This window comes from Vulpes vulpes, chromosome 13, assembly GCF_048418805.1.
Source record: "Vulpes vulpes isolate BD-2025 chromosome 13, VulVul3, whole genome shotgun sequence".
NCBI classification, from domain to species: domain Eukaryota; kingdom Metazoa; phylum Chordata; class Mammalia; order Carnivora; family Canidae; genus Vulpes; species Vulpes vulpes.
Window position 1 is genome coordinate 140,303,782 of NC_132792.1, and position 16,255 is coordinate 140,320,036.

Genomic DNA, 16,255 nt, shown 5'->3' on the forward strand with positions numbered 1-16,255 from the left:
TTATGATATTGGCTTGAAACCAGTTGGAGGATTCTTTTCGTATTTAAGTTTATGTAAGTATGTTCTTAGTTTCTTTAAATGATGACATGGTGGGGGGATTCCATGTCGTTATGCAAGATTAAGTAGTTCATTCTATTGATACTTCTCCTTTAGAGGCAAATGCTTCTCAAATTATGAAAATCATTCATTCATCATTATGAAATTCATTCATTTACTAAAATTCATTCATTTACTGCTGTTAATGAGATAAATGGACCTATAGATGAGATAGTGTTTCTTGTATATATACATTGGAGTAATCAGAGTAACATCTTGGTATTCCTGAAAAGCCAAGAAAATGTTATGGGAAGTTATGTTAACACCTATAAATATAATTGTGAAGTGGATTTTTGCTCAGGTTGACTTGAGTGTATAACCTGAGAATAATGGGAATCAGTGAACAAATCCTCCTATAAGGGGCAAATACTACTAACAGTAAGACATCACAAAAATGTGCTACTTCACAGTATGTATTGTGGAGAACAATATCTAAGGATTAATTAGCTAGAACAATCCCTATTAGACCTCCTATTGTAACTAAGAAAACAAAACCCAAGGCTCATAATATGGCAGGTGTCATATAATATTACTTCCATGGAGAGTTGCAGCTTTAATTCTGCTGGTCTTCTTGCTTTCTCCTCTAAACAGAAAGAGTAGATTGAAGCCAGCTGACTAGGGTATTTAGCTATTAACTAAAAATTTGTGGGGTGAAAGTCTGCCAGGGTAGCAAGGACTTAGCTTAATAAAAGTGTTTGATCTGGGGCAGCCCCGGTGGCTCAGCAGCTTAGCACTGCCTTCAGCCCAGGGCCTGATCCTGGAGACCCGGAATTGAGTCCCACATCAGGCTCTCTGCATGGGGCCTGCTTCTCCCTCTGCCTGTGTCTCTGTGTGTCTCTGCGTGTCTCTCGCCTCTCTCTCTGTCTTTCATGAATAAATAAATAAAACCCTTAAAAAATTAAACAAAAATAAAAGTGTTTGCCCCAGGAATTAAATTATATTTGCTTATCATTTTGAAGGCTCTTGGTCTATACTAATTTAATTCCTAGTTTAGCACTGATAATATTGGTGTTGAAGGAAGAAATAATATTGAAACCACAATTAGTGGTGATAAAAAAGTTGTTTCATGTTTTCTAATTGTCATTTTATTTTTATGTTGTTTATTGATGGAAATGTAGTTAGTGATGTAGAGTAAACTAATTGTATATAAAATATAGGTTAAGTAATGCTATGATAACTATTAATGTTTGCAAAATAATGTTATTATTTTTTGCTTTTACTTGAATAATTATTCACTTGAGTAAGAATATTGAAAGTAGTGGGAGGCCTCCTAATGATAATATAATAAGAAGAATGAGTATGGTAATCAAGAGAATTTTATTTCATATCATGAGAGCAATAGTATTGTGGTAGGTAAGTTATATATAAATAATATAAATGTATGTGTTTTATAATGTAATCTAATAAATTTAGGATTATTATAGTTGGGTTATAAATTATAATAGCTATTATTCATCCCATGTAAGCAATTGATGAACAAATTATAATATTTCATAATTGAGTTTGATTAATTCCTCCTCATCCTCCTAGAATGATAAAGTGGTTATGGTTAATAATTTAATTAGATGAATGGATGGTGAAATTTGATATAAAATTGATATTGATGGAAGTGTTTATCATTAAAAAATTTAGAACTCTCACTCAGAGGGAGAGGCCCATATAATCAATTTGGGAATCCTTCACTGGCTGGGAACTCTAGTGGACGGCTCCACATTCCTTTGGCAATTGCCTTGGGTGCTGTGCTTTTACTGTATTAACCAAGTAGTTTAAGGGCAATCTGACATCCTTAGCAATGTGTCATTTTACTGAGGCACTGTGGTGGCCATTCTTTCTAGGCACTCAGTCTGCTGTAACTACTGAAGGGTTGGTAGCTAAGGCTCGTACATGCAGTAGGACATCAGCTTACTGATTGGAAATGTCAATGCCTCAAGAGCTGGGACATAGAAAACAAGGAGGGTTACTTCTTCAGGTTCTTGCAGATGTACCCAAACGTCTTTCCACATATCCTGACCCCACATAGACTAATTTATGATTATCCATCCCTCAATTTCTCATTGTCCAAGGCATAGGATTAATCTCTTTAGAACAGCCCAATTGTTTGTGCAACAGATTAATGGTCAAGGTTCATGAGTAACACCAGCCAAACTGTTCTAAGCTCAGCCTGCTTGCCACTGTGTTGGCTGCTGTGTGAGAGGCCCTACCTTGAGGAGGGCTGTGTACACTGCTTGGAGCTGTTGCTCTATGGGGGTATATTGGGTTTCTGCCCCTTTCCAGAATTAGGACCAAAATCCTAGGGGCACTCTTCCCTTCTGTTGTCTCTGCCACAGTGCCTGACCCATACCTTCCAGAGTTTCTAGACACATCTAACTTAAACATATCTAGCCCTGCTTAGGAGATATCAAGAGCTTTAATCTGCCTCACTAGTATTTTTGCTTTCTCAAAGGTGGTTTAATGCTCTGATCTCCAGTCCCAGATATGCCCTTTCTTTACCAGGCCATATAAAAGATGAAGGCACCATGCTGGTTGGGGAATTAAAGTCTTCTCAAGCCCCCAAATCCCTACAAAGGCTTGCATCTTTTTCACATTCTTAAGGGTTGGATGACCTTGTACTTTATCAATCACAGCTTTGGGGACAATATGCATCTTACCTGGCCAGATGACTCCTCAAACCAGATGGTGGTACCTGGGTCTTGAATTTTTCTGCAGATTTATTGCCCACCTTCCCCTTGTAGGTGTTCATCCAGCAAAGTCTGCAGAGCATCTAGCAGCTGAGGCAAATTTTCACCTGTTAACATATCACCAATGTAATAGGCCTACCCCACTAATGAGGGAAAGGGAAACAGGGACACGTTTCCAGCTACCATCCTATGATAGATGGTGGGGCTAGGGAGGTAGACTTGGGGAAGCACTTGAAAGGTTTATTATTAATCCTCCCACATGAAGGCAGATTGATCTAAGTTATCAGAAACTTGTCAAAGTCTTTTCCATGAAGAGGCAGAAACATTTTTGCCAAAGCAAGAACAGTAGGACAGTAACTGCAAGTGACAAAAGACTTAAAATAGTTATTATTAAAGATATGATGAGTTTATTATAATGCAATAGACAAGAGAATTTTATTGTTTCCGTGACAGATTTTAAATTTAATTTGATTAAATTAAAATTTAATTTGATTGATGCCATTATTCTAGGACACAGATTTGAAGCATTTCCTAGGAATATAGTCTAAAAAATATTTAGTGTTTGGTAATGCATCCTGCGAAATTTAACACATACAAAAAGTTTCATGTTTGTAAAAATATTAAGTAAGATTTTTGGTTTTCTTAAGTAAGCAAGACCTGATAAAGACAAAACACAGACTCCTTGTTTTCTAGGCAGAGTACATTAAAGGTAAAGAAAAAAAAATCTTTGAATACGATTGTTTATGAAGAGCAGGCCAATAATCTAAGAAAACTTAGTTTTTTTTTAATTTTCAAAATATATTTTATTTCTTTCTCATATGCATTTTGCAGAATTTCCAGGGTAAACATTAGCTTCATATACAGAAAGAAAGGAGAGTTCTTTAAGAACTGGCATTGACTCAATCACAAGAATGATCAAATTGAGATAATGGAAAATAAACTCCTGTATTATCAAAACTAAAGAGTTTAGTGAGGAGTTTCTTTAGAAAGATCTCTCCCACTGAGTCCTGAGCCCCCCGGGGGACCCAAACTGTGTCATTTACACACAGACACAAGAAAATGCATGGGTGTGGGAGCAGCGGCTGTGCAGTCTCAGAGATGGTTCTGGATGATGAGTGTAAACACTCCAGGTACTTGGTATGCTCTATGAGGACTTTTACGGGTCAGCTTTAACATTTGGTTAAGAATATGTTTTCTTAAAAAAAAAAAAATAAATAAATAAAAAACAAACAAAAAAAAGAATATGTTTTCTTGGGAGATAAACTTGATACACATCTCATCACTCGCTAAACTGTCGAACTATTAACTGTATTAAATATGCAAGGAAATCACTGTGTATACTTTATTCTCTACATTTCTGCACCATCATCATCATCTTCATCATCTTTGGCTCTGAAATGCATTTTCCTGAATTCCTGTTTGCTCATTGAAGGACAAGACGAGGAAGCTGGTGGAGCTCCACATTCCCGAAGAACCGGCCCACGGGCATGGGCTGTTTGCTGTCCTCGTCCAGAAAGATGCTGTCCTCCGTCTGCAGTGGAGGCCTTGCGGCCTGCTCGGTGTGCAGTGTGGACCGGCCCTGTGCTGAGCAGCTGCTATGAGGCTGCCCCCCAGCCAGAGGTGTGTGCTGGCAGGGCCAGGCTGTCCTCCGTCTCTGCTGGGCAAGTGTCGCCCACAGCTGTAGCATGCCAGAGGGGCGCCCCGCGGCCTCCAGCTGTGCAGGAGCTCCAGCCCCCTTTCCTGGGGGCAGGTGCTCTTTGGCAAACCCCAGAAGCTCACTGTTACCAGGGCTCTCGGGTGGTATTCTGGGCACAGCACCACGGTCACTCTGAGGGGCTAGTTTCTGATTTCACCAGGTGACCTTTGTCCCATTTGAACTTCTTGGACGTTCCTCTGTCGACGGCTTTGTGCGATGTCTGACATACCGTCCTGGAAGATGTGGTGGGGCACCGCCCCAGCTGAAAACTTAGTTCTTTTAAAAGAAAGAAAACCAAATTCCAATTTTACAGCAGTGTACTTTTGATATTAAATTAAAATATCTGTTTAATTTTTTTCTGTTTACATAAATTCATTTCAGTTTTAGCTTGATTACACATAAAATTCCCTTCTCAATATTCCTTTTTCACAAACCTTCTGCAACTTTCTATGCCCATCCAGCTTTTATTCCCAGACTCTAGCTATGAGTCAGCTATCCATTCACTTGGCTTTTGACCAATATTTGTGATCTTATGGAGCCTGCAGTTTGGGTTTGGGACAAGGGAAATCCTCCAGTAGTCTGCATTTTAAAAAACTCCACCCATACCCTTTTCTTCAGTCTCTGTGGCCAATATTTGGGTTATCCCCTGGGGTATTTATGTTTCAAGGACATGATAAAATTTGCAACTTCAGAGGACAGAGAAAGAATTCAAGTTTTTTCCTAGGAGCTTTGGGACAATAACTATTGAATTTTCCTTTGTATTAGGGATCGGAAGGCTTGGAACATTTCAAGCAACACAACATCTCGTCACTTTCTCATTCTCATCATTTTTCTCAGAGATTGTTACCTCTTGCCATTCTAATCAGGCTTTTTTGCAAGTGCCTGGATCTTAATCTGAGGCATTTGGGACCCTCCTACCTTTGCAGAACTGTGCACTGAGGCCTCAACTTATGATCCTGCCCCTTCATCTTGTCTGCCAGCACTGAAGCTAGCAGAGTAGTGGACATCCCACCTGCTTCTCTAATCTCAGTTCTTCCTCTCACTTTCTAACTTGAGCTTCAGCCTCCAGCCAAAGTGCCTACAGGAGAGGCCAGCTGACTGCAGCTCTCATGCACTTCCCTTCTCTGCTACAGTATGCTCTCTGCAGTTCCTCCAACAATGCATTAGACTGGCCGGAGTTTTCAGGCATCCTCCTACTTACACAGTGATCCACAGGCATCTAACAGATGGGTCACCCCTCCCCACAGAGAGGTTGATGGCCAACTCGTTTTCCTCCCATGGGTGTCTAATTCCCAAGGCCCATTTCTTCAGTGTCCTGGATGATTCACCGATTGCTGATTGACAGGCTCCTCATCAACTTCCCTGGTATAATCTGAAACTGGCCCCGGTAGTTTGGGGGGTGGGGCAGGAAGAGACTGAAGAAAGAGGTCACTCCAGCTTGGCAGGTGGCAGGGTTTTTTTTTTTTTTTTGGCATTTTTAATTTAGGTTTCTTTTATTTAAGTTTAATGTTAATTCCATGCTGTGTTTCAGTAAGAACAATACAGATTCTGTATCTGTGGCTCCAGTCAGATATCCAGTAGTACAAATTAGCTTCAAGTTACACATACAGAACAAAAGAGGTTGAGCTAGCGAAGGAGGGAAGGGGGGGCCTAAGGGGAAAGGGAAGGAGAAGAAACAAAGAACTGAACACTCATGCAGGCTTTTCCATACCACCTTCAATGCTAACCTGCTTTAGAGGGAGAGTAAAAGTAGGCAAGAATGAGCAGCCATGGATTGTTGAACTGTTACCAGCACCATGCTTTTCAGCAACATTTCCGCAACACTTTTTACAGCAAAACCATTATAACAACTCTCCGAACAATCTTTAACCACTTCAAACTAACATCCAATTAACTTTTAACATTGGTATAAAATTCAATTTAAACAATTAGAAAAAGGAAAAATGATACCACAATGCCTCCATAGTGTGATTAACCTCTCTCTTAGATGCTTGCATCACCTAGAAGTCTAATGGCTTTCAAACGTAATTTCCATTTCTAATGGTGATCTTGCCACATCTGGCAGGAGACAATACAGTAATGCTGAAAAAGCCTCTACACAGTCCTGTTAGTGTCTTAAAGAACCTAAAAGCTGGGACCAGTAAAATCCACAGAAATTCACTCTTGCCTTTAAGAACTTTTGAAAACTGTTAAAAAAACAGGGCAGGAACCTAAATTCTGAGACCAAATGTAAAAGTCAGATTTGGTGGTTCTCAGTGACAATGGGGGAATTTCCAATGGGAGTGGGATGGGAAGGAATGGGGTGGTCAGAGATGGTTTCTCTTGTTGGCTTTTATGTCTCACTGATTTTCATCTTCCACATCCTGCAGCGTTTCTTTATTCTGCTCTTCACCATCACCCTGCATGTCTGAAGTCCATAGTGTCAGATTATCACGTAACACCTGCATGGTAAGTGTAGAGTCCTTATAGCTTTCTTCACTCAGTGTATCCAGTTCTGCAATTGTATCATCAAAAGCTGCTTTTGCCAACCTGCAGGGATGGTCGGGGGGAATTAAGAATTTCATAGTAGAATACAGAAAAGTTGAGAGCAAGACCTAAGCGAATTGGATGCGTTGGTGGAAGTTCTGTCATTGCAATATCACTAGCAGCTTTATAAGCCACTAGGCTGTTCTCTGCAGCCTCCTTCCTGTCATTTCCTGTGGCAAATTCAGCCAGATACCTGTGGTAGTCCCCTTTCATCTTATAATAGAAAGCCTTGGACTCGCCAGTGTTAGCTGCTGGAATGAGGTGTTTGTCCAGTACATCCAGAATGTCACAACAGATTAACTTTAGCTCAGTCTCAACCATTTGCCGATATTCCCGAATCATTTTTAGTTTGTCTTCTCCTCCCTTGTTTTCTTCTTTCTGTTCAATGCTGCTGATTATTCTCCAGGAAGCTCTTCTGGCTCCAATCACATTTTTATATGTAACAGATAGGAGGTTTCTTTCTTCAACTGTCAACTCCACATCCATCCCTGCTACTTTTATCATTGATTCCACCATTTCGTCGTATCGCTCAGCCTGCTCGGCCAGCTTCTCCTGGTACACCAGATCCTCCCGATCATCCATAGTGGCAGCGGCTCCCACAGGGTCTGGGCGATGGATGGAAGCGGATAGCGTCTCCCACTCTCTCAGCCTCTCGCTCGGCAGGTGGCAGTTTTAATAAGCAAAGGAAACTTACCTTTGAGACTTATCTTGGGTGGCAACAAGATGAATGGATCCCCACATCTGCCTGTCAAATCTTAGTTTATAAGGAGTCCCAAAGTGAGTTCAGTCATGTATACTATGTAGGCCTTATTATCTTAAGGCTATACTGTCTTTGGAGCAGCCTCTGGGGATGAAAAAGGCAAGTAGAACCTATGTTCCAAGGACCAGAGAGGTGAGGAGCCTCCAGGTGCTGAAGTCTAGCTCACTGGTCAACCAATAGTCCATCTTCTGATGACCTTTCCCGATAGTAATGGAATTCAAATTGTTAGGGCTCACGTGAGGGCTAGGATTGGTGCAATAATAAGTCTGGATATGAAATCATAGTGTTTTTTTTTAATGAGTTGTGTGACAGCATCAGTGATAGGTTGTCACAGGCCATGAGGGTTGATGATGTTTCGTTCTATGGAGTCGTAGGTAACCTAAAATTTTCATTCAACTAGTGTAAGAAATGCTATGGCAAGTAGGATAGGGATAATTAATAAAAGAAGGCTAATTATGAACATGCTGTTAGGGGAAGGGAATTAAACTTCTGACTGTAGAGTTTTAAGTTTAATATATCTGTTACATATGATAATTGATATTACAAATCTTTCATAACATTTAATTATCATACATTAAACATATTACCTCATTTTACATCATTAATTGTTGAAAATTATTTAAATGCACATGATGGGGACGCCTAGGTGGTTCATCTTTTAAAAAAATAGAGTCTGGGCTTAAATGCTAATGATATCTTAAAAATATTTTCACAGAAACATCTAGACTGGTAATTTGACTGAACACCTAGGTACCGTAGCCTAGGCAAGTTGACACAAAATTAAACAGAATGGTTAATTTTGAACTTGGATCTTTCATTGAAGAGTTTCCCAACCAAACAACGGAAAATTCGCCTGATTTCTTCTTTCTGCTTATAGTAAAATGCAACAGATAAGAGATAAATTGAAGATTGAACTGTTGGGCAAGATGGGACCAGCACAAGAAAATTCCCAGCCTATCCAGAGAGTGTACTTACTAACAAAGCCAAAGGTGATGCTAGACAGTCATTTACTAAGGAGGTTAGCCATCCAGGCTCCTGGATGGCTCAGTTAAGCATTTGTCTTTAGCTCAGGTCATGATCCTAGAGTCCCAGATTGAGTCCCATGTCTGGCTCCCTGCTCAGCAGGGAGTCTGCTTTTCCCTCTGCCTCTCCCCCTCTCATGTTCATGCATTGTCTCTCAAATAAGTAAATAAAATCTATTTACAAAAAAGAAAAGAAAAATTTCAGCATGTGACTTATGGATCCAATTGAAATCATCTCAACCTAAGCCAGAAATAGACATGCTATTATCCAGGAAAGATCTGTAATGGACCATCTTGTCTGAAATCTTGTTCCCTATTGACAAGGCTTTTGAGAATGTTATACTAGCAGAAATGCTTCCAGCCTTAACTGAAAGGGACAGAGACTATATAAAGTGAAGAAAGGATGTCATCCATGGTAGAGCTGTGGACACAAAGGCTTGTACCTAGGACCTCCTCAGGTAGAGCCTCCTCCTTGGGAGGCCAAAACCACAGGGCTGCCACTCCAGCAGGCCAGGGGCAGAGCATCCAGTCACAGAGGAGTGTCCTCAGTTCTTGAAGTCTAATGGGATGTATCCTGCTGGGTTTTGGATTTGAGACCTGGGACCTTCTTTGTCCTTCCTATTTCACCTCTTTGGAGTGGAAATATCTATATTATGCCTTTCTAACATTTATTTTGGAAGCATATAACTTGTTTTTTGATTTCACAGGGCCACAGATGGGCAGGAATTTTGCTCAAGGATGGATCATAAACCAAGCCTCACCCATAACTGATTTAGATGATAACTAGATGAAATTTGGGACCCAGAGTCAATCCTGGATTGGATTAAAATGTAGGAGGATGTTAAAACTGGATAATTGTATTTTACACATGGGAAAGATGAACATGACTGGGTACAACTGGACTGTTATGAGTTGAACTATGTCCCCCAAAAGTGCCTAAAAATGTTACCTTATTTGGAATTGGAGTATTTAAAGATGTAATCAAGTTAAGATCATGTTATTATGGTGGGCTCTAAGCAAATATAACTGGTGCCCTTGTAAGAAGAGGAAAATACCACATAAAGACCTAGATACACAGGGAGAATATTACCTGGCAAGAGAGGCAGAGGTGAGAAGGAAGCCCCTGTAAGTCAAGGAACACAATGATGAATGGCCACTGCCAGAAGCTACAAAGAAGCAAGTCTAGCGATTCTGAGACAGAGCATGATGTAAATGATACAAATGGAAAAACAAAAAGAAGCAAGCTCTGGTACCAATCCCATTCCTTAGGGATCCACACTGATGACTTCCCCTGATTATAATTATCTTCCAAAGATTCTGCTTCCAAATTTTATCACATTAGGAGGTTTTCAAAATATACACTTGGAGAGACATAAGCATTCACCCTTAAACACCTTCTTTCCAATACCAATAGCTCTTTGAAAAAGGGCTAACCACAATTCTTTTTCATGGATACCAATACCTTTACCATGTTGCAAAAAAAACAAAACAAAAACCAAAAAACCAAAAAACCAAAAAACCTACCTGAATCAGATCATAAATTGGTTTGAAGAGATTTGTACTTGATGCAGACCTCAAATGTACATCGATGTTGAGTTGGTACTATTGGAAATTGAAGAATAAGTCACAAAGATATTATATATAAGAGTAAAAAATGACTAACAGAAGTTGGAAGATAGAAACAAAGAGCTAATCTTAAACGGTAAAATGTTGGGGAATAATCAGGGAAAGGTCATTTGAAATATTCCATAGACACTAAAAATAAACTACTGTTGTCTCCTGCCCTCAAATTAAAAGACACAATGCTCATCAGTCGTTTGAATTTTGTTGAACATGTGTTCATATTTAGAAATATTGTGTGCTCCTCTCCATTCACTTGTCTGAAAGACAGTCATATTTGAAAGAGGACTATAGCATCATCAGCCTGTGTCTTCCATAGCATCATATTTGATAAAACTTCCATCTGTCTTACTTTAGAAACTAAAAAAGCTGTCAATCCTTTCGGGGAAATTATTGGGAAAAAAGGCAGAATGAGGTTATGAGCTGGATGCTTCTTGTTTCATTTATTTATTTATTTATAAAGATTTTATTTATTCATGAGAGAGACAGACACAGGCAGAGGAAGAACCAGGCTCCGTGCAGGGAGCCCAATGTGGGACTCAATCCCAGGTCTCCAGGATCACACCCTGGGCTGAAAGCAGCGCTAAACCGCTGAGCCACCCGGGCTGCCCTCTTGCTTCATTTATGAAAGACACAAAAGGGAGACAGAAACTCAGGCTAGAGATGGCCAGTTTATATGTTGTTTGGGGAGGAATATAGCTTTGAAAATTGAGCTGAACATTGTCTTTGGTCTTCAATCTAAATTGGCTGAAGGCCTGGAGCACCTAGGTGGCTCAGTGGTTGAGCATCTGCCTTCAGCTCAGGTCATGATCCTGGAATCCTAGGATCAAGTCCCACATCAGGCTCCCCATAGGGAGTCTGCTTCTCCCTCTGCCTATGTCTCTGCCTCTCTCTCTGTGTCTCTCATAAATAAACAAATAAATAAAAAAATTTTAATTGACTGAAGGCCTAACAACATGTAGACACAAAGGGTTGAAAAAGCTAATTGTTCCTGTATACCAAACCAATATTGAAACACACACTGCTCGTTATACATATCTATTTGCTTCCTAAATTTGGATTGTAAGAGGAAATCACATCTTTATCTCCTGGGCTTCAGATAGCATGTCACTAGAGTTTAGATACTAAGGGATTTTTTTCTAGAAATCTGTACAAACCCATTAAGTTTCTGAATATGGATAGGCAAGGTCCGAAGAAGAAAATACTAAAGGCATTAAACCAGAGGCTGGAGATTGCTAAGCGAGGAATTTACCCCACTTCATCGCTTGAATATGGCTTCTGGCGGTTCTGTCTCAGTCCATGCCATTGGAAGCCGTGAGTCGCCATGTAAGGATTCTAAGCACCCTGGGAGGAAATCACATAAATTGTATACCTACTTGGATTTTCAGATACTGACCTTATATTTCTTAGTCACATTGTTTCTATGTAATTTAAAGTAACTAGGTAACTACAGAGATCATCTATTTTCATTAAAGAATAACTACAAAATCCCAAACAATGTCAAAATTTAAAAACTAACTGCTGGCATTTCTCCTGCCAATCTCTGTATGTGTGTGTGATATTGTTACTGATGTTGAGTTTTGGTGTTTTTTTTAACCACTTTCCATGTCAGTGTTATGATAGTTATTTTCCCAATTGAGTCTATTCTCCTTTATGATTTCTTATTACACATGCAAGATAGACAAAAAAATCATGCATTCCATTATTTTTTGGTATATTTATCTTTGGTATCTTGGTATCTTTTGGTATTTTGGTATCTTTGTATACCAAAATAAGAACTACTTACATCTCATTACTAACATAGGTATGATATCATTGGGTTTTTTTGTGTTTTTGAAGTGATATTATTTTGAAGATGGAAAAAAGCATTTTTTCCCATTTCCTTTGAAATGGAGAGTCTCGGGAAGCCTCAGGAGTTATGGAGAAAGCTTTGAGAAAGTTAGGGGAAGGAAGCAGACTTTGAAGTAATTGCACAAACTTCTTGCCATAGATCTTTCATGAGTAGGATGCATAGTATTTTCATTCACTAAGTTTTAATATAGTGCTTTTCCTAGTGTCAGATTATAACTGCATCATCCCTTATAATATTTAACATAATTCTGATTTATTAATAAAAATGAGTTAACCCACACTTGAAAATATAAATTGAGAAGCACTGGATTAATAATGGAAAATGCTGAACAAATGTATATATCTTAATTATATGACTGTATTTTAATCATTGTTCTATCCACAAGTGGGATACATCAGTGTCTCTTCCTAGTGGGTTGCTTCAAATGTATAACATGGTGTCTTTTCACAATATCCATCTTTACACATAAATTCATCACTATCTTCTGTTTTAGAATAATTTTTCTCTCATACTTCCATCTTAACTGGATGTTATGTTTTCCATGATTTCTTCATTACATATGATCTGAAAGTTAAAAAAAGAAAAAATATGAATCATTCTGTTTTATATAAATTTTTGCCACAGAATTTCAGGATTTCAAGTAGAATCTTCTACACCAGTCCAGAGATTCATTCTCAAAACTTTTCTAAACCCATTCATTGAAAAACCATCATGTGCATTTATTTTTTTAAATTTATGTATTTATGTATTTATTTATTTATTTATTCATTCATTCATTCATTCAGAGAGAGAGAGAGAGGCAGAGACATAGGCAGAGGGAGACCCTGGGATCATGACCTGAGCCGAAGGCAGACTTTCAGCCACTGAGCCACCCAGGTGCTCTGAAGCCCAGACTTTAAATAAAGTGGGTGTACTTCATACAATACATTGACGCCCTTAAGAAAAAAGATAAAGCCTTCAAGGAAGAAGGAACTCTGCCTCCAGACTGCCTTCAATATCAAGATTGTACCCTATGCCGTTCCTGGATTTCCAGTCTGCCACCTGCCCTGCAGATTTCAGACTTGCCAGCCTCACAATCATGTGAGCTAATTCATTAAAATTACCTCTCTCTGTCTATCCTCCTGCCTATCTCTGTCACTCTGTGTGTGTGTGTGTGTGTGTGTGTGTGTGTGTGTGATACTTTGGGGTATTGGTTCTATTCCTCATGAGAACCCTGATGAATACAGGGTAATGGTAATTGGTAATTGGTAATGAGAGTGATTCTAAAGGAAGAAAATCTTCAGGATGAGTTTTCTGGGTTGCTGTTCTAAGATTTCTGGCATTCTTTCTCAATTGTGATAGTTTTAACAGCACTAATGAATGTAAGATAAAGGTGAGATAAACATAAAATAGAATCCAGCTAAATATATTGATATGGGGCCACTAAGCAGAGATTCTGGATTTAGTGTTGCAGTTTAGGGGCTGGTTGGCTGAAACATTGATCACAGGGTAGCCTACCCAAAATAAAGCCTAAATATGCCAGGACTGCCTCTATATATTTTAAAGGAAGAGATCCAAAAGCTTAGAGAAATTGGAATATTAGAATGGTTTTAGCAATTAAGAGCTGCTTACCTGCCTTTGGAAGGTCTGGAGGGCACCATTTTCACCACAACTATGAGAAACAAATTTGTGAGTGAAATTCCCAGCATCCTTTAAGAGCTCTGTGACTACCCACCTCTGAAGGTTGAAAAATTACGGTGGGAATTACTGACACTTAATTGGGAAACTTAAATGCGATGGCTATAATTCGATCCAGTGTGCAGAGGTCATGTGGCTGGAATTAAGGGCCAAAGTAAGTGGAGACAGTTACTGTGATGGACATTTCAATCAAAATGATCTGGCTCACAGAGACATTTTAGTTGATTATGCTGTTCCTAAAGGTGAAATAGGAGTTCTAAAAATTCTTTCTTGATCTGTAAAGGCAGAAGAGTTGGACACTGTCAAAGATTTCTACAATTAATTTTTCTCTTAGCCTTCCCCAGAGTGACCTATGCCATTTTACCAGGATGACTGTGCATGAAGCAAAAAAAGTAATCAGAAATTTAGGTGATTACTGGATACTGGCTCTGAACTGGCACCAAACCTAAGAGACACAAAATATCAGCATGGTCCATACCAGTCAGAATAGGGCTTTATGAATGTCAGGTAAACAGTGGAGTTTTTGCTCAATTGTGTCTTCACAGTGCCTCCAGTGGGCCACTGGACACACACTGTTGTCTTTGCCATAACTTAGTTTTCAGGGATATTGATCACCTTTCCTTTCTGCGAGGAATCACACTGGTCCATTACATTGATAATATTATGCTGATTGGACCTATTGAGGAAGACGTACCAACTACTTTAAACTTATTGGTCAGACATTTGTATAGCAGATGATAGAAATAAATCCAACAAGTATTCAGGGGCCTTGGACCTCTGTGAAGTTTCTAGAATTTGAAGGTGTGAAGCATATTGAGGTGTCCCTTTTAAGATGAAACATATATTACAGCATCTTCACCCCTGCACTCCATTTCTCAAACCCCCACTCCTCACTAAGTACAATACCTACTGGGCCTCTAGATTGTAGAGGTAACATATTCCTCATTTGAGTGTGCTACTCTAGCCCATTTATCAAATGTCTCCAAAAGCTGCTAGTTTTAAGTGAGGCAGAAAGCAAGAGAAGGCTCTACAACAGGTCCAAGTTGCTGTGCAAGATGCTCTGCCACTTGGGCCTTATGACACGGCCTATCCCTGGCACTTGAAATATCACTGGTAGATATGGATGCTGTTTGGAGTCTTTTACAGGCTTTTATAGTGAGTCACAGTGCAAACCTTTTGGATTTTGAGGCAAAATTCTGTCATCTTCTGTAAATAACTACTGTCTTTTTTTTTTTTTTTTTTTTTGAGAAACTCTTTTTGGCTTGCCACTGGATCTTCGTAGAATCTGAACACTTGACCATGGACCACCAACTTACAATATGACTTGAACTACTCATCATGAGCTGGTGTGTCTGAACCACCAAGTCATAAAATTGGGCATGCACAGTAGTAGTCCATCACTACTGGCATATATGAACTTGGGCCTGTTCAGGCCCTGAAGGCACAAGTAAATTATATGAAGAACCATAATTCCCACCCCTGTTACATTACCTTTTCTAGCCTGCATCTATGACCGTGTGGTGAGTACACTATGACCAGTTGGTAGAAGGAAGGGGAATCTTAGCCTTGTTTTCCATGATATGCAGGCACTGCCTGCAAGTGGAGAGATGTGAAAATACTGCTCTGTTCTGGGACATCCCTGAATGACAGTGGTGAAGAAAAACACTCCCACAGGGCAGTACTCTGGGCAGTGCATGTAGCTGTTAATTTTGCTTGGAAGGAGAAATGACCAGACATGCAGTTGTATACTGATTCATGGGCTATACCCAATGGTTTCACTGAATGAGCCAGGACTTAGAAGGAACATGACTGGAAAATTTGTTGTGAGGTCAAGGGAAGAGGTATGTGAATAGATGTTTCTGAATGAACTAAAAAGGTGAGGATATTTATGTCCTTTGTGAATGTTCAGGACACATTTGAATCATCATATTTAGATTTAAAAAATCAGGTGGAAAGGGTGATCCGTTTGGTGGATACCAGTCATACTCTTTCCCCAGCCCCTCCTATCATTTCCCACTGGACTTATGTATAAAGGGGCTATGGTGACAGGAATGGAGTTATGCATGGGTCAGAAACACGGACTTCCACTCACCAAGACTACCTGGCTACAGACACTGTTGAATACCCATTCTGCTAGCAACAGAGACCAATTTGATTTCTTGGCGTGGCACAGTCTCTGGGGTGATTATCCAGCTATCTGCTGGCAGGTGATTACGTTGGACACTTCCATTTATTCTTATTGGGATAGATCATCTGGGTTGTGGATATGTCTTCACTAGACACAATGCTTCTGCCAAAACAACCATCTGTAAATTTATCCACTATCAT

The 16,255-nt window shown here is 39.5% G+C and overlaps 3 pseudogenes; all 3 read right to left on the bottom strand.

Annotated features, from left to right (window-relative positions):
• LOC140595117 (cytochrome c oxidase subunit 1-like) lies at positions 1-2,836 on the bottom strand (annotated as a pseudogene).
• A 1,219-nt stretch (positions 2,837-4,055) lies between these two features.
• Positions 4,056-5,327, bottom strand: LOC112921720 (UPF0688 protein C1orf174 pseudogene; annotated as a pseudogene).
• Positions 5,328-6,673: 1,346 nt separating this feature from the next.
• LOC112921832 (14-3-3 protein epsilon pseudogene) lies at positions 6,674-7,593 on the bottom strand (annotated as a pseudogene).
• Between the last annotated feature and the right edge of the window lie 8,662 nt (positions 7,594-16,255).